Source organism: Sphaeramia orbicularis, chromosome 22, assembly GCF_902148855.1.
Source record: "Sphaeramia orbicularis chromosome 22, fSphaOr1.1, whole genome shotgun sequence".
NCBI classification, from domain to species: Eukaryota; Metazoa; Chordata; class Actinopteri; order Kurtiformes; family Apogonidae; genus Sphaeramia; species Sphaeramia orbicularis.
The window spans coordinates 55,885,800-55,905,505 of NC_043978.1; the positions used below are offsets into that span (position 1 = coordinate 55,885,800).

A 19,706-nucleotide genomic window follows, 5' to 3' on the forward strand; every position below is an offset into this window, starting at 1 on the left:
GCCCCCGCTGCCTCACCATCACAGCACTGTTGCAACTTTTTTTTTTGTTTTTTAGATAATAGCTGTTGATGTTTGTACAGTCAGTTAAAGTTATAAAATGACCAGCACAGCAGACAACCCAACACAAACCTCCTGTAAGTACTCCTGCATTTACAAATCTTCCATTTTGAACCAACAGAGTTATATGGGAAATGTTCTAGGAGCGTTTTACCTGAAACTGCTAATACGTGGCCAGACACTGATACTGCTGCTGGACATGGAAATATTCCAAAACAACTCAAATTATAGCATTCCTGAGGTGAATATCAGCAGATGATAAAATGTAGAATGTAACTACACAGCGGATGTTATCAGACACAACAAGGACGGAAACACCTGTAAATCAACATCTATGGTCATCGAGGCTGATGACTTTTTTTCGTCCTAAAACAATCACATGACAGGTACAATCAATCATAGAAAAGCAGATATAAGCACCTGCAATGTTTCCCTTTATGTCACATTACAACACATATACCCACCTCCAAACTAAAACACAAAAGACTTTCAAGGATCGTAAACTGATGAAAATGAAACAAAAGTTATGCATGTCAGTGTGGACATAATCTGATCAATATCTTATCTGTTGGTTCCTAGAATGTGACCATTCAACCGCCCTCTGACGTTGGTTAAAACACTGCAGGACACTAGAGAAAATACCACAGTAGACCAGCAAGCTAGGTTTTATTAACGCCAAAATCTTATGTGCCTCATAAACCTTAGTAAATGGAAGGATAAAAAAGCAAATAAAAAAATATGACAAAAAAGTATTCTATTTGCATATGATGTGACTATACTAATAGATTAAATTTCAAAATAGTTTAAAGGCATTGGAATGAATTTCTTCAAATTCCCAAGGGGATATTATGCTGCTATTTCTAACCAAAAAATGTAGCTGTCATTCTTAAAATAATGAAGATATGTTAAAAGCATGTTTTCTATGAAGCAGTGAGACCTTTGGCCTGCCTGCCTGTTATCTGAACTGTCACCACAAACGATAAATCAGCCTCCAAAGTCTGAAAAACATTAACAGCCAACATCCAAACACACAGACCTGATTAGTTTCGGTATCAGCACAGTTCACAACAGCAACAGAAAGCATCTGTTCACAGGTTTTTACTCACATACTGAGCTCAGGAAAGTCTTTACATCACATTTTTTCTATTTATTACAAAAAGATTCATTCAAAGCCAATGGCTCTTAATGATGAAGGTTATAAAACTCATGGATGTGTCCACTGTACTGTTTGGAGGGGCTGTGGTACAACTGACCAGAACAACCAGATCAATATATTTTTTCCGTTACACAAGGTGTTATTTAAGGCCATTTAGGGAGTTCTTTTTCATTTTGACTTTTTCACTGTTGAAAAGAAAAGTTTATAGCAACATGTAGGTCACAGTGTACACTGTAAAAAAACAATAAACAAACAAAAAAACATTGAAGGTCATTGATTACTTGGCAACAAAGTGATGTGTCTTATTATTTAATGCTATAAACAGTATTTAAAGTTTTGAAACAATTATAATGTATTTTTAACAGTTCATCAAGAGTACTATCAAAACTGTAATAAAGATTTATACAAAACATTTTTTAGAATAGATATATCAGAGAATGACAATTTTCTATCTCTACATTTACTAAATCTTTAGGTTATTTTTTGTTAGATTTATGTTAAGACTTTTGCTTAATTTTATTCATTTTTCAATAAAAGAAGCTAATATATATATATATATATATATATATATATATATATATATATACATACACACACACACACACACACATATATAACATGTGTTATTATACATGTATTATACATGTACATACATTAAACTAAGACAGTCAAGTGTAGCACAAAGAAGAAAAATGGCAACTGAAAACTTGTTGCCACAAATAAATAATAAAATTAATAATAATTTTAATCCTTCATTTTCTTGATCTGTTTTCTACTGAAACTGGTTAAAATAATGAATAAAAATGCTTAATAAAACATAATTATAATTTATTGACGCTCACTTTAACCTATAAAATGGATCAAATCAGAAAAAAAAAAATAGTTCAACGGATAAAAAAAAATCTTCAATGAAAAGTGATAAATGTTGCTAAAGTCATGTGAACTCTGGTGTTTGTGACCTCAGTGTTGGTCACACCTTCGTCTTGTGTGTGTCCTACCTCTGTGAGAACAGATGCAGGTCTATGTGATGCGGTGCGATGCCATGGTCAGGTCCAGCGGCGTACGAAGTCGTCAGGTTCCACGGAAAATCATTAGCTTCTACTTGTCTGGGTTTCAAAGCTCATATCAGCAGCAGACAACACGTCTCCACAAACAGCCAGTGTGATGCAGAGTACTCTTCTTGTGTTCACATGGTTTGTTTTATCCCAAAAAAGGACATGAAGGGTCGTAAACTGATGCTGAGAGTAACTTTTAGCTCCGAGGATTTCCACTTCCTCCTATGTGTAAATTAGGGCCGGTAAAATAAAAACAGGCTTTAATTTGAGAGCTGTAGAAGAAGAGCTGAAGCTGAAGTCCCACAGAGTCTGCAGTTCTGATCCACAGGATGTTCACGCATGAAGAAACTGAACACAGTCCACAGATGTGAAAGGACAGAAAGGCTTGTGTCCACTTCAGGGAAACTCCAGATGTTCACCACAACCACAGATCCACTGAAACCTTCTCCATGGAGCTCAGGTTTCCACATTTGTGCCTCTGCATTCGTCCTGTTTGGATTCCGACCTGTCAGCTCCAATCTGGGGAGAAAGCGTCACATCAGCCTCGGTGAGAGTTGATCAGTGTGTGGAGAGTTGAAAACACACACTACTGCATTCCTGCTGGAGGCAGTCACACCCCAACCTCACCCACTGCATTGTGTGTGTGTGTGTGTGTGTGTGTGTGTACCATGTGAGTGTGTGGCAGAGAATATCTGGCCCAGTGTGTCATCATGACCGATACAGAACAGTTTTGTCATTAGTACATGAGCAGAAACTGACACCATTCCAGAACATGAACCAGTGAACAGCTCTTCAGACGTAGTTTTTTTTTTTTTTTTTATTGCAGTATCGCCTTGTATTTATACTAGTGTTTGTGCACAGATGCAGAAAGCATCACTTCACACTTCATGACATGTATGAGCACCAAATATGGCATCCAATGAAGTGTTGCTGAACAACATTAACTGAAACTCCACAGTGTACCTGACAGAAGCACAGCCTGTAGGAAAGCGCTCTGAGCTGAATGCTGGTGTCGTAGCGGGGACGACTGTCACTCAAAGGACTATGTCCTTCTGTGAACCTGGACCTGGAATCCTGATCAATTCCTGGCTGAGGTATCGATGAAAGTGACTTCTGTGATTCTGTCGCTCTCGATCACGTGCAGAATGTGGAAATGAAAACAGAAGGAAGGAAAAAAAACGGCCAAACAAAGACTGTTTTCAGAGCAGAAAATAAATCAGTTGTGTTTGGTTGGATTCGTTGGTGACTAATGTACTGCAGTCAGACTTCTGTATGATCTATGACACAGGTGGCAAACATGCGGCCCGGGGGCCAAATCTAGTCCGCCAAAGGGTCCAGTCCGGCCCTGGGATGAATGTGTGAAATGCAAAAAGTACACTAAGACGTTAACAGTCCTTTTAGTTCAGGTTCCACATTCAGACCAGTTCAGTCTCATCATAACCCATAAATACTCACAACTCCAAATGTTTCTTTTTGTAAATGGAAATGTTTTCATGTATTTACACTAAAACAAAGTAGAATGTCGCAGAAAATCTGAATAATCTGAACAAATATGAACAACCTGAAATGTCTTAAGAGAAGTCAGTGCAGTTTAATAATATTCCACCTGTTGCTAAATATTTTGTGTGTTTGTAGATCCACTGTGATCTGTACATTATAATGTACATGTGGAAATGATAAACTGAGGCAGAATAGTGTTCAATTCACATTGTTTGAAAGGATAGTTTGCAGATGTAAACATTTTCATCACGTAATTTTGCTTTTTCCACTGTAAAGCATAGAGAAAGTTTGGAGTTGACATTATTTATATATTATTATATATTATTCTGTTCTTATTTGACTGGTTCGGCCCACTGCAGATCAAATTTAGCTAATGTGGAACTGAACTGACATGAGTTTGACAGCCCTGATCTATGACGTCAAAGGATTCTAAAGAACAGTGTGTGTGTATCTCTCTCTCTCTCTCTCTCTCTCTCTCTCTCTCTCCTCTCTCTCTCTCTCTCTCTCTCTCTCTCTCTCTCTCTCTCTCTCTCTCTCTCTCTCTCTCTCTCTCTCTCTCTCTCTCTCTCTCTCTCTCTCTCTCTCTCTCTCTCTCTCTCTCTCTCTCTTCTCTCTCTCTCTCTCTCTCTCTCTCTCTCTCTCTCTCTCTCTCTCTCTCTCTCTCTCTCTCTCTCTCTCTCTCTCTCTCTCTCTCTCTCTCTCTCTCTCTCTCTCTCTCTATATATATATATATATATATATATATATATATAAAAAATCTAGATTTAAGTACAACTCAAATAGGAGTCAGCATACCAAGATAGGAAATCAAATTCAAATATAACTCAAGCAAATACAGTTCACTCAAATAGGCTTGGTAGAGAAAAAAGAATCAGCTTTATTGGCCAAGTGTGTGAACTCATACAAGGAATTTGGCTTCAGCTTTTCTTTGCTCATGACAATTTCAGCATAAACCCAAACACAGTTAAACATAGACCTAAGATAAACAAACATTTGACTAGAGATAAGGACAACAGTGGGCTGAGAATAGTTCTGATAAATATGACTAACTGGGTGGGTGTGTACAGAGAACTGGTCTGTTAAAAATAGATGTTTATGTATATATTATTTACAGTGGATTTATATTATCAAAAGACACATATTAGTTTGACAGAAGAGACTGAACTGACTTGAAATGTTTGAATGTGGTCATGTGAAACGAAGTTTCCAAATCAATCATTTTAGTGAAATAAATGTAAGGTTCCGTTTGTGATATTTAGTGACATCTGGTGGTGAAGTTGCTTCCATCCATTGATGCCAACTTAACACTTCTGTTGCTAGATTTAGTAACTTTTCAGGCTCTCCTCCAACTTTTTTTTTCTTTAAAAAAGCACCAAGCAAAAAATGTAGCTACTTTTACCTTACTGGTTTGACACCTTGTTGTTGTTATCATGTTATCTAGCAATAAGATAAAACATCAAACTGTAAAACTGTTCATGTGTGGTTTTACCAAAGGTTTCACCATGGAAAAAGATAAATACGAGTAACACAAATCTATGCGTTGTGTTTAAAACTAGAATTATCCATCCATTATTCATTATCCTCCGCTTTATCCGGGGCCGGGTCGCGGGGGTAAATGTGTTGTGTTTATATTACTTTTACAAATAAAAACGTGATGATTAACAAATCTTAATTCAAATTTCAAATTTTTTTTTTTTTTTCTTTTTTTGCTGAGTTGGCCAGTCCATTAAAATAAAGCCATTGTGTAAGCTAATGTTTTAGGTCAGGGCTGTCCAACTCATTTTGGTTCAGTTCCACATTAAGCTCAAATTCACCTCAAGTGGGCCAGACCAGGAAAACAGTAGCATAATTACCTGTAAATAATGACTCCAAATTTTTCTTCTTGTTTTACTGCAATCAACATTAAATTATGAAAATATGTACATTTACAAACTATCCAAACAAAATGATACGAATAACCTGAAAAAAATGAAATTTCTTGAGGAAAAATAAGTGCAAGTTTAACAATATTACACCTCAGCTTACCATTTCTACATGCATATTATGGACTGGATCTACAAAGGCACCAAATATTTAATAACAGGAAGAATAATGTTAAAATTTCACTTTCAAAAGTTCAGGTTTTTCACATTTTATTGTTAAAGGATAGTTTGTAAATGTCAATATTTTCGTAATTTTATGCAAGTTTTTACACTAAACTAAGAGAAAAATTTGGAGTTCATTATTTATAGGCGTAATGTAATATTATGTTTTTCACATTAAACTAAAACATTTGGAGTCATTATTTATAGGTTATTATGCTATTATTTTAGTTGAGATCACATTGTTCTGTATGTGGAACCTCAACTTAAACCAGTTCGACATCCTTGATTGTAAATATCTTAAGTGTAATTTTTACACTCCAGCCGGACTGGAACCTTTGGTGGGCCGGTTTTGGCCCCCGGGCCACATGTTTGACATCCCTGTTCTAGGTAATTACACAATGACATCACAACTTCATTCAGCAGCTTTTAGCAAAAAATAGACCGGCCTGTAGCAACGTCCACTGAACATGAGTTGGCGTCACTGCCTCCATCATCACCCACGGGGTCCACTAAAAACATGGAAGTCTGCTGTGTTTACGTCCACCCTGGACTTTTGAAGAACCTTGTGCACAAGTCCAGACTTTAAAACTGGAAATGTCCTCCAAACCCCATTGTGGACCAAACAGCTGACAAGAACAGCTAATGTTTGTCCATGTAATGGAGCACACACAGATGAAAACAGCAGATGTATTAGGCCACCACTAAAGTTTGTGTGCGAAACAAAACCACATGTTTCCAAAAGGCCTCAAACTCAACCACTGTTCAGACTTCACAGTGTGAGAGCGCTCTTCAGTACGGGACAGTCAAATGCATTCATTCACCACTGCTCTAAAACACATGTACCATATATATGTGAAATATATATTGTGTCAATAAATCTCATATATCTGTAAATACTGGTTCCCAACCTGTTTTGGTTCGTGACCCCATTTTAACATCACAAATTTCTGGCGACCCCAGACATTCAAAACAGAGACATTTTTTTGGGCTAAAATTAATTTGTTTTTGATCATGTAATAGTTTGCCATACTATGTGGCAAATAAATGTTAATTTTAGACAACATTTAGATTATATAATGTAAAATTTTATTGGCAAGTTTTAATTTTTTTTTTTTTTTTTTTTTAAGAAATTATTAGAAATTTCAGGCGACCCCAGACATTCAAAACGGAGACATTTTATTTGCTAAAATTAAATTTTGTTTTGATTGTGTAATAATTTGCTATAATATATTGCAAATAAACGTTAATTGTAGGCATCATTTAGGCTATAGAACAGTGTTTTTCAGCCTTGGGGTCAGGACCCCACATGGGGTCGCCTGGAATTCAAATGGGGTGGCCTGAAATTTCTGGTAATTGATAAATTAAAACTTACTCATAAAACTTTACATTATATAGCCTAAATGTTGCCTAAAATTAACATTTATTTGCAACATAGTACAGCAAACTATTACACGATCAACAACAAATTAATTTTAGCCCAAAAAAAATGTTTGTTTTGAATGTCTGGGGTCGCCTGAAATTTGTGATGTTAAAATGGGGTCACGAGCCAAAAAAAGGTTGGGAACCACTGCTATATAACGTAAAGTTTTATTAGTAAGTTTAAATTTTTTATCAATTACTAGAAACTTCAGGTGACCCCATTTGAATTCCAGGCGACCCCATGTGGGGTCCCGACCCCAAGGCTGAAAAACACTGCTCTAAAAAGAGTGTATTCTGTTATTGGACTGAAGAATGTGTGTACGTTTTCTACTTGTTGTGCCCAGCTCATATAAGTGCATAACAAAGGGAAGGTCCGCACAGCTGCAGTTACAGGTAATGTAACTTGAATTAAGATAACTCAAATCCAACTTACTCAGTCATCAGTGGTGAGGTGTAGGCTGTACAGATGCAAGTGAGAACAAAGAAACTAAAAGAACCAAACAAACAAAAGCAAAAGTCCAACAGCCATGCAGGAGGCGGACACGGCCCTCTGGGTTTGCAGGCCTCTTATAGGCTCTGCTCAGGTGTGTGGAACCAGCAGGGCGGAGCCAAGCACAGCTAAAATGGAGGAGCACAAGGAGAAACACACACAAAATGGCCGACGGCCATCACATACTTCTGACAAAAAAAAAGAAACCAATCATTTAACTCACAGAGCTGTTACAGATCAAGGTTATAATCGTTAACGAAAACTAACGAAATGACGAAAACTAGAATTGAAAATACATTTTCGTTAACTGAAATAAAAAAAACTAGAATTAACAGAAAAAAATGATAACTAACTGAAACTGTATTGTGTGTTTACAAAACTAACTAAAATGGAAAAAACTTATGGATAAAATTCTCTTAGTTTTCGTCTTTGTCAACATCGGATTAATATGAAATCGATTTATTTCACTTGAGCAATTTTAGCTAGCGGCACCATACAACACAACACGGTCCGTCACTTGTGTTCACTTGTGGTTTCCAGTCATCTTCTGGTCCCCACTCTACCTGGAAACACGGAGACTAAAGCAGCAGAGTCCTGTCTGGGATTGATTTGACTACGACAGCGAAGATATGAAAAAAATTAAAACTAAACTAAAACTAAGCATTTAGAAGAAAACCAAACTAATAAAAACTAGCAAACCTGCTCTAAAAACCAAATTAAAACGAACTGAATTAGAGAAAAAAAAGTTCAAACTAAATAAAACTAAACCATGATGAAAAACCCAAAACTAATGTAACCTTGTTACAGATTAATGAAATAAAATCTGACTGGAATGTTAGTGGCTGGTCAGAAGATTTGTTTGCAGGTGATGGTAGAGGGTAATGGGGTGTGCAGTCCTGGCTGAGGTCTGGGCAGCGTTACATAAGGCCGACAGAAAACAGCCGATGGTTTTGACTCAGTGACATGACTGTGAAACACTTACCTGCAGCTGCCTTTGATCATGTTACAGCCACAGTGTGTTCCTGCAAAACACTCACGCTCTGATCGGACTGTTGCATCATCGTCATCATCGTGCACCACCAGCAGGTGTGTGTGTGTGTGTGTGTGTGTGTGTGCATGTGTGCGCGCGTGCGTGTGTGTGCGTGTGTGTGCGTACGTGCGTGCGTGCGTGCGTGTGTGTGTGTGCGTACATGCGAACGTGTGTGTGTGATGAGGCTGGGTGACATTCCAACACACACCTGCCTCATGTTGTTGCAGAACAGTGAAGGGTGTTGTTTGTTGGTCTGTGGGCTGATGGGTAGTGTCAGCTGAGCTCAGATAAACCCATTATCCTTGAACCTGAGCGTCCCACGGCCTGCGTACATGAGGGCTTTTTGTGCAAACAGCTGAGGAGGTGCTGGTTTTATTAAGAATAAGTATGTGATAACTGATATTTTTAATCAAATTTAAGAAAAAAAATCTTGTCATTTATTTGTAGAAAATGACAAATGGACAGTTCAGTTTTTTCAGATATTGAATGAAGCAAAGAAAAAAATTGTGTTTAATAATGTTTAATTTTAGGTGGGGTTCAGAAGCCGATACGTGATAGAACGACCCTGGTTTTCAGTGACAGCTTCCATGAGTCTCTACATCACAGGTGTCAAACATGCGGCCCGGGGACCAAATCCGGCCCGCCAAAGGGTCCAATCTGGCCCACGGGATAAAAGTGCAAAACTGAACCTGAACAGTCCAGGTTGTCCAAATCCTTTTGGTTCAGGTTCCACATACAGACCAATGTGATCTACAGTCAAAAGAACACAATTAATCCATAAATAATGACAACTACAAATTTTCTTTGTGAAAAATTATGTGGAAAAAAATGTAAGTGAAAAAAATAACATTACACTGAAAATACTTACATTTACAAAACTACAAAACTATTCTTTCACAATAAAATGCAAATAAATACATGAATAAAAACACAGATGAACAGCCTGAAATGTGCAGTTTGAACAATATTCTGCCTGTTCCTAAATGTTTGGTGCATTTATGGATCCACTGGGGTCTGGAGTTATGTTCATAATAATAAGAGATGGAATATTGGAGAAACTGTTCAAATTCTTGTTCCAAAATCTAAAATTTGAACAATATTCTGCCTGTTACCAAACGTTTATGTAACACTGTGTGCAATGTGCATGTATAAATAATAAGTCGAGGCAGAATATTGTTCAAATTGCGCTAATTTTTCAAATGAAACATCTGTTTTTTTCAGGTTTTTCACATCTTTTTTGTAAAATGTAAATATTTCCATAATTTAATGGAGGCTTTTTTGTACTAAAACAAAAAGAAAAACTTGGGTTTGTCATTATTTGTAGGTTATTAAGTCATTATTTTACTGGTGTGGCCCACTGCAGATCAAATTGGGCTGAATATGGCGTTTGACAGCCCTGCTCTACATGGTCCCACCAGTCTTTCCCAGTACAGTCGGTGCTTAATGCCACTCCTGGTGCAAAAATGCAAGCAGCTTGGAGTTTGGCTTTGTTTATGGACTTGTGGCCGTCCATCTTCCTCTTGATCACATTCCAGGGTTTCTGCAGGTTTCAACAAGTTCAAATAGAGTTTAGATTCAACTCCAAGCGCAGAAATTTCAGTCAAAATGTCATTTAATGTAGTTTCACACACACTTTCATTGTTTGTCAGGGCCTGAACACAAAGGTGAACAAAGATGCATTTATTGCTTTCACAGGTTGTGACTGAGACATTCTATAAAGCAGTGTCTCCTGCCTGAGTAGTAAGTAAAAACAGAGGCTGTCTCCCCCTAGAGGACGAATTGTTCATTACAGCCACATGACCAATCCAACTGTGAATGCATGAAGAGCCTTTAGATTCAGAAAATCAGGAGCAATGCCTTGTTTTAATAATTCAGTGCATGCATTTAACATAATTATTTAGTTCTATTGCACAAACATATTCAGTTTGCACTTGCTGAAGGGAAATGAAAAGGTTCAGTTCAATCAATGACATGACATGATATGGAGCAAACTTCTAACCTTTGAACCCACAAGTGATACCACACTGCCTGGCCAAAAAAACAAAAAGTCCTGCATGCAATATTTCACTGCAACATCTCTGGTTTTGATTGCAGGAGACATTCACTGTCACATCTTTTATTGCTACATAATGCTCATATTGTCACACCTGCTGCCAGACGCTAGTCTGGTTTTGTCTGTCTTTTATGTTTTGTTTGTCATTTCCTGTTTTATTTTGTTAAGTTTTCCCTCATGTGTCTTGTCTGTCGTCTTTACTTCCTGTTCCCCATTCATCCTCACCTCTGACCTGATTACCTGTCTCCGCCCTGATTTGCTCCACCTGTGTCTAGTTGTCTTCCCTCCCTTTTGTGTATTTAAACCCTGTCTTTTCCTTTGGTCAATCGCCAGTTTGTAACTCCAGTAGTTCAGACCAGCGTTCTTGACCTCGTTTGTTCGTTTGCCTGCCTGTTTTTGACCTGTTTTGGATTCCTCGGTTTCTCGTCTTCTGCCTGATCCCTGTCGGTTTTTGTCTGCCTCATCTGATCTGGTTTTGACCTTCTCGCCCTGACTACCGGTACGTGAGTTCGCCTTGTCCTTATGTCCTGTTGCTCGATTGTTAGCCTGCCTGTGTATGACCTGCTTCCGTCCCTGACCTCCCTTTGCTTTTCCCCAGTCGGGGAAAATACTCCTAACATCGCTCGGGGAGACGGGCTGCTGCCCTCGATCCGGAGGACGAATCAGAGGAGGAAATCTCCAACCATTATCCTCAAGATTCTGTCACTCATAATATTTTTTCACCTGTGTGTGAATAATAAATCTTTTGGAACTAATTTTTGTTGTCTGAGTTCTGCATTTGGATTCTGTGTTTGTACTAATGCTATCACACATATAGTGTCACAATAAGGTTTAGAATATTTTTTCCATCCATAGTTGCAGTTTTTGATCATTGATGATGGAGAATCAGACCACTGCAGTCAGATCCCTGTCTTTGTGTCAGATCAGTTTGAACATATAAAGGATTTAGTCGTTGTGTGATGAGACTGCTGACTAAGATACTAGACTGTAAAAGTTAGTCAGTGGGCGGCCATAACAGGACTGATCATGTCTGCAAAAAACCAAAACATATCTAATGTTTTCAGGTGGGGTACAAATAAAAGACATACGGAATAAGAAATACCATAAACCACATGAGGACAAACAACGCTGCCAGTTTCAATTCAATTCAACACAAACACAATTAGAAACACTCAGAGAGCACAGACCTCCGCCAAGGCAGAGCAGTGCCCCCCCACCCCCGATCACCACCAAAATTTAATCATTTGTTCCTTGTGTCAGTATCAACATTTCCTGAAAATTTTCATCCAAATCCGTCCATAACTTTTTGAGTTATCTTGTACATGGACAGACAGACAGACAAACCAACGCCGACAAAAACAGAAGCTCCTTGGTAGAGGTAATAAAGGACATTTACTGTTCCCATGGAAGAGGGCTGCCAAAGGACAGTAGTTCAAACATGGCAGATGTGTCACAAATGGCACATTTTACTGTTAAAAGTCACAAACTAACACAGTGGTTCCAGCCTTTTTTGGCTCGTGACCCCATTTTAACTTCACAAATTTCTGGCGACCCCAGACATTCAAAACGGATACTTTTTTTTTTTTTGCTAAAATTAATTTGTTTTTGATCTTACAATAGTTTGCTGTACTATGTTGCAAATAAAGACTAATGTTAGAGGACATTTAGTCTGTATAATGTCTCTTATTGTGGACATTTAGTCTGTATAATGTCTCTTATTGTGGACATTTAGTCTGTATAATGTCTATTATTGTGGACATTTAGTCTGTATAATGTCTGTTATTGTGGACATTTAGTCTGTATAATGTCTGTTATTGTGGACATTTAGTCTATATAATGTCTATTATTGTGGACATTTAGTCTGTATAATGTCTATTATTGTGGACATTTAGTCTGTATAATGTCTCTTATTGTGGACATTTAGTCTGTATAATGTCTCTTATTGTGGACATTTAGTCTGTATAATGTCTCTTATTGTGGACATTTAGTCTGTATAATGTCTATTATTGTGGACATTTAGTCTGTATAATGTCTCTTATTGTGGACATTTAATCTGTATAATGTCTATTATTGTGGACATTTAGTCTGTATAATGTCTATTATTGTGGACATTTAGTCTGTATAATGTCTGTTATTGTGGACATTTAGTCTGTATAATGTCTCTTATTGTGGACATTTAGTCTATATAATGTCTATTATTGTGGACATTTAGTCTGTATAATGTCTATTATTGTGGACATTTAGTCTGTATAATGTCTATTATTGTGGACATTTAGTCTTTATAATGTCTATTATTGTGGACATTTAGTCTGTATAATGTCTATTATTGTGGACATTTAGTCTGTATATTGTCTCTTATTGTGGACATTTAGTCTGTATAATGTCTATTATTGTGGACATTTAGTCTATATAATGTCTATTATTGTGGACATTTAGTCTGTATAATGTCTATTATTGTGGACATTTAGTCTGTATAATGTCTATTATTGTGGACATTTAGTCTATATAATGTCTATTATTGTGGACATTTAGTCTATATAATGTCTATTATTGTGGACATTTAGTCTGTATAATGTCTGTTATTGTGGACATTTAGTCTATATAATGTCTATTATTGTGGACATTTAGTCTATATAATGTCTATTATTGTGGACATTTAGTCTGTATAATGTCTGTTATTGTGGACATTTAGTCTGTATAATGTCTATTATTGTGGACATTTAGTCTGTATAATGTCTGTTATTGTGGACATTTAGTCTGTATAATGTCTATTATTGTGGACATTTAGTCTATATAATGTCTATTATTGTGGACATTTAGTCTATATAATGTCTATTATTGTGGACATTTAGTCTGTATAATGTCTGTTATTGTGGACATTTAGTATATATAATGTCTATTATTGTGGACATTTAGTCTATATAATGTCTGTTATTGTGGACATTTAGTCTGTATAATGTCTCTTATTGTGGACATTTAGTCTATATAATGTCTCTTATTGTGGACATTTAGTCTGTATAATGTCTCTTATTGTGGACATTTTGTCTTTATAATGTCTATTATTGTGGACATTTAGTCTGTATAATGTGTATTATTGTGGACATTTAGTCTATATAATGTCTGTTATTGTGGACATTTAGTCTGTATAATGTCTATTATTGTGGACATTTAGTCTGTATAATGTCTGTTATTGTGGACATTTAGTCTATATAATGTCTATTATTGTGGACATTTAGTCTATATAATGTCTATTATTGTGGACATTTAGTCTATATAATGTCTATTATTGTGGACATTTAGTCTGTATAATGTCTATTATTGTGGACATTTAGTCTGTATAATGTCTATTATTGTGGACATTTAGTCTGTATAATGTCTGTTATTGTGGACATTTAGTCTATATAATGTCTATTATTGTGGACATTTAGTCTGTATAATGTCTATTATTGTGGACATTTAGTCTGTATAATGTCTGTTATTGTGGACATTTAGTCTGTATAATGTCTATTATTGTGGACATTTCGTCTGTATAATGTCTGTTATTGTGGACATTTAGTCTGTATAATGTCTGTTATTGTGGACATTTAGTCTATATAATGTCTGTTATTGTGGACATTTAGTCTGTATAATGTCTATTATTGTGGACATTTAGTCTGTATAATGTCTGTTATTGTGGACATTTAGTCTGTATAATGTCTATTATTGTGGACATTTAGTCTATATAATGTCTGTTATTGTGGACATTTAGTCTGTATAATGTCTATTATTGTGGACATTTAGTCTATATAATGTCTGTTATTGTGGACATTTAGTCTGTATAATGTCTCTTATTGTGGACATTTAGTCTGTATAATGTCTCTTATTGTGGACATTTAGTCTGTATAATGTCTATTATTGTGGACATTTAGTCCATATAATGTCTATTATTGTGGACATTTAGTCTGTATAATGTCTCTTATTGTGGACATTTAGTCTATATAATGTCTATTATTGTGGACATTTAGTCTGTATAATGTCTATTATTGTGGACATTTAGTCTGTATAATGTCTTATTGTGGACATTTAGTCTGTATAATGTCTCTTATTGTGGACATTTAGTCTATATAATGTCTCTTATTGTGGACATTTAGTCTGTATAATGTCTGTTATTGTGGACATTTAGTCTGTATAATGTCTATTATTGTGGACATTTAGTCTATATAATGTCTGTTATTGTGGACATTTAGTCTGTATAATGTCTCTTATTGTGGACATTTAGTCTGTATAATGTCTCTTATTGTGGACATTTAGTCTGTATAATGTCTATTATTGTGGACATTTAGTCCATATAATGTCTATTATTGTGGACATTTAGTCTGTATAATGTCTCTTATTGTGGACATTTAGTCTATATAATGTCTATTATTGTGGACATTTAGTCTGTATAATGTCTATTATTGTGGACATTTAGTCTGTATAATGTCTTATTGTGGACATTTAGTCTGTATAATGTCTCTTATTGTGGACATTTAGTCTATATAATGTCTCTTATTGTGGACATTTAGTCTGTATAATGTCTGTTATTGTGGACATTTAGTCTGTATAATGTCTATTATTGTGGACATTTAGTCTATATAATGTCTGTTATTGTGGACATTTAGTCTGTATAATGTCTCTTATTGTGGACATTTAGTCTATATAATGTCTCTTATTGTGGACATTTAGTCTGTATAATGTCTCTTATTGTGGACATTTAGTCTTTATAATGTCTATTATTGTGGACATTTAGTCTGTATAATGTCTATTATTGTGGACATTTAGTCTGTATAATGTCTCTTATTGTGGACATTTAGTCTATATAATGTCTATTATTGTGGACATTTAGTCTGTATAATGTCTGTTATTGTGGACATTTAGTCTATATAATGTCTATTATTGTGGACATTTAGTCTGTATAATGTCTGTTATTGTGGACATTTAGTCTGTATAATGTCTATTATTGTGGACATTTAGTCTGTATAATGTCTGTTATTGTGGACATTTAGTCTGTATAATGTCTATTATTGTGGACATTTAGTCTATATAATGTCTATTATTGTGGACATTTAGTCTATATAATGTCTATTATTGTGGACATTTAGTCTGTATAATGTCTGTTATTGTGGACATTTAGTATATATAATGTCTATTATTGTGGACATTTAGTCTATATAATGTCTGTTATTGTGGACATTTAGTCTGTATAATGTCTCTTATTGTGGACATTTAGTCTATATAATGTCTCTTATTGTGGACATTTAGTCTGTATAATGTCTCTTATTGTGGACATTTTGTCTTTATAATGTCTATTATTGTGGACATTTAGTCTGTATAATGTGTATTATTGTGGACATTTAGTCTATATAATGTCTGTTATTGTGGACATTTAGTCTGTATAATGTCTATTATTGTGGACATTTAGTCTGTATAATGTCTGTTATTGTGGACATTTAGTCTATATAATGTCTATTATTGTGGACATTTAGTCTATATAATGTCTATTATTGTGGACATTTAGTCTATATAATGTCTATTATTGTGGACATTTAGTCTGTATAATGTCTATTATTGTGGACATTTAGTCTGTATAATGTCTGTTATTGTGGACATTTAGTCTGTATAATGTCTGTTATTGTGGACATTTCGTCTGTATAATGTCTATTATTGTGGACATTTAGTCTATATAATGTCTCTTATTGTGGACATTTAGTCTGTATAATGTCTCTTATTGTGGACATTTAGTCTGTATAATGTCTGTTATTGTGGACATTTAGTCTATATAATGTCTATTATTGTGGACATTTAGTCTGTATAATGTCTATTATTGTGGACATTTAGTCTGTATAATGTCTCTTATTGTGGACATTTAGTCTATATAATGTCTATTATTGTGGACATTTAGTCTGTATAATGTCTCTTATTGTGGACATTTAGTCTATATAATGTCTATTATTGTGGACATTTAGTCTGTATAATGTCTGTTATTGTGGACATTTAGTCTGTATAATGTCTATTATTGTGGACATTTAGTCTGTATAATGTCTGTTATTGTGGACATTTAGTCTGTATAATGTCTATTATTGTGGACATTTAGTCTATATAATGTCTATTATTGTGGACATTTAGTCTATATAATGTCTATTATTGTGGACATTTAGTCTGAATAATGTCTGTTATTGTGGACATTTAGTATATATAATGTCTATTATTGTGGACATTTAGTCTATATAATGTCTGTTATTGTGGACATTTAGTCTGTATAATGTCTCTTATTGTGGACATTTAGTCTATATAATGTCTCTTATTGTGGACATTTAGTCTGTATAATGTCTCTTATTGTGGACATTTTGTCTTTATAATGTCTATTATTGTGGACATTTAGTCTGTATAATGTGTATTATTGTGGGACATTTAGTCTATATAATGTCTGTTATTGTGGACATTTAGTCTGTATAATGTCTATTATTGTGGACATTAGTCTGTATAATGTCTGTTATTGTGGACATTTAGTCTATATAATGTCTATTATTGTGGACATTTAGTCTATATAATGTCTATTATTGTGGACATTTAGTCTGTATAATGTCTATTATTGTGGACATTTAGTCTGTATAATGTCTATTATTGTGGACATTTAGTCTGTATAATGTCTGTTATTGTGGACATTTAGTCTATATAATGTCTATTATTGTGGACATTTAGTCTGTATAATGTCTATTATTGTGGACATTTAGTCTGTATAATGTCTGTTATTGTGGACATTTAGTCTGTATAATGTCTATTATTGTGGACATTTCGTCTGTATAATGTCTATTATTGTGGACATTTAGTCTGTATAATGTCTGTTATTGTGGACATTTAGTCTGTATAATGTCTGTTATTGTGGACATTTAGTCTATATAATGTCTATTATTGTGGACATTTAGTCTGTATAATGTCTATTATTGTGGACATTTAGTCTGTATAATGTCTGTTATTGTGGACATTTAGTCTATATAATGTCTATTATTGTGGACATTTAGTCTGTATAATGTCTATTATTGTGGACATTTAGTCTGTATAATGTCTATTATTGTGGACATTTAGTCTGTATAATGTCTGTTATTGTGGACATTTAGTCTGTATAATGTCTGTTATTGTGGACATTTAGTCTATATAATGTCTGTTATTGTGGACATTTAGTCTGTATAATGTCTATTATTGTGGACATTTAGTCTGTATAATGTCTGTTATTGTGGACATTTAGTCTGTATAATGTCTATTATTGTGGACATTTAGTCTATATAATGTCTGTTATTGTGGACATTTAGTCTGTATAATGTCTGTTATTGTGGACATTTAGTCTATATAATGTCTATTATTGTGGACATTTAGTCTATATAATGTCTATTATTGTGGACATTTAGTCTATATAATGTCTATTATTGTGGACATTTAGTCTGTATAATGTCTATTATTGTGGACATTTAGTCTATATAATGTCTATTATTGTGGACATTTAGTCTGTATAATGTCTATTATTGTGGACATTTAGTCTGTATAATGTCTATTATTGTGGACATTTAGTCTGTATAATGTCTGTTATTGTGGACATTTAGTCTGTATAATGTCTGTTATTGTGCACATTTAGTCTATATAATGTCTGTTATTGTGGACATTTAGTCTGTATAATGTCTATTATTGTGGACATTTAGTCTGTATAATGTCTGTTATTGTGGACATTTAGTCTGTATAATGTCTGTTATTGTGGACATTTAGTCTGTATAATGTCTGTTATTGTGGACATTTAGTCTGTATAATGTCTGTTATTGTGGACATTTAGTCTATATAATGTCTGTTATTGTGGACATTTAGTCTGTATAATGTCTGTTATTGTGGACATTTAGTCTGTATAATGTCTGTTATTGTGGACATTTAGTCTGTATAATGTCTGTTATTGTGGACATTTAGTCTATATAATGTCTCTTATTGTGGACATTTAGTCTGTATAATGTCTGTTATTGTGGACATTTAGTCTGTATAATGTCTGTTATTGTGGACATTTAGTCTGTATAATGTCTGTTATTGTGGACATTTAGTCTATATAATGTCTATTATTGTGGACATTTAGTCTATATAATGTCTATTATTGTGGACATTTAGTCTGTATAATGTCTATTATTGTGGACATTAGTCTATATAATGTCTATATTGTGGACATTTAGTCTGTATAATGTCTATTATTGTGGACATTTAGTCTGTATAATGTCTGTTATTGTGGACATTTAGTCTATATAATGTCTGTTATTGTGGACATTTAGTCTGTATAATGTCTGTTATTGTGGACATTTAGTCTATATAATGTCTGTTATTGTGGACATTTAGTCTGTATAATGTCTGTTATTGTGGACATTTAGTCTGTATAATGTCTATTATTGTGGACATTTAGTCTGTATAATGTCTGTTATTGTGGACATTTAGTCTATATAATGTCTGTTATTGTGGACATTTAGTCTGTATAATGTCTATTATTGTGGACATTTAGTCTGTATAATGTCTATTATTGTGGACATTTAGTCTATATAATGTCTATTATTGTGGACATTTAGTCTGTATAATGTCTGTTATTGTGGACATTTAGTCTATATAATGTCTGTTATTGTGGACATTTAGTCTGTATAATGTCTCTTATTGTGGACATTTAGTCTGTATAATGTCTGTTATTGTGGACATTTAGTCTGTATAATGTCTCTTATTGTGGACATTTAGTCTGTATAATGTCTCTTATTGTGGACATTTAGTCTGTATAATGTCTGTTATTGTGGACATTTAGTCTGTATAATGTCTCTTATTGTGGACATTTAG

The 19,706-nt window shown here is 34.5% G+C and overlaps 1 protein-coding gene across 2 annotated transcripts in view; it reads right to left on the reverse strand.

Annotated features, from left to right (window-relative positions):
* LOC115414304 (disheveled-associated activator of morphogenesis 1-like) overlaps nucleotides 1-2,852 on the reverse strand; it is a 64,570-nt gene extending 61,718 nt beyond the window's left edge. For both annotated transcript variants that reach the window (XM_030127603.1, XM_030127602.1), the window contains exon 1: nucleotides 2,212-2,852. The gene's annotated coding sequence lies outside the window, so the exon portion shown is untranslated. The remainder of the gene's footprint in view (nucleotides 1-2,211) is intronic.
* Between the last annotated feature and the right edge of the window lie 16,854 nt (nucleotides 2,853-19,706).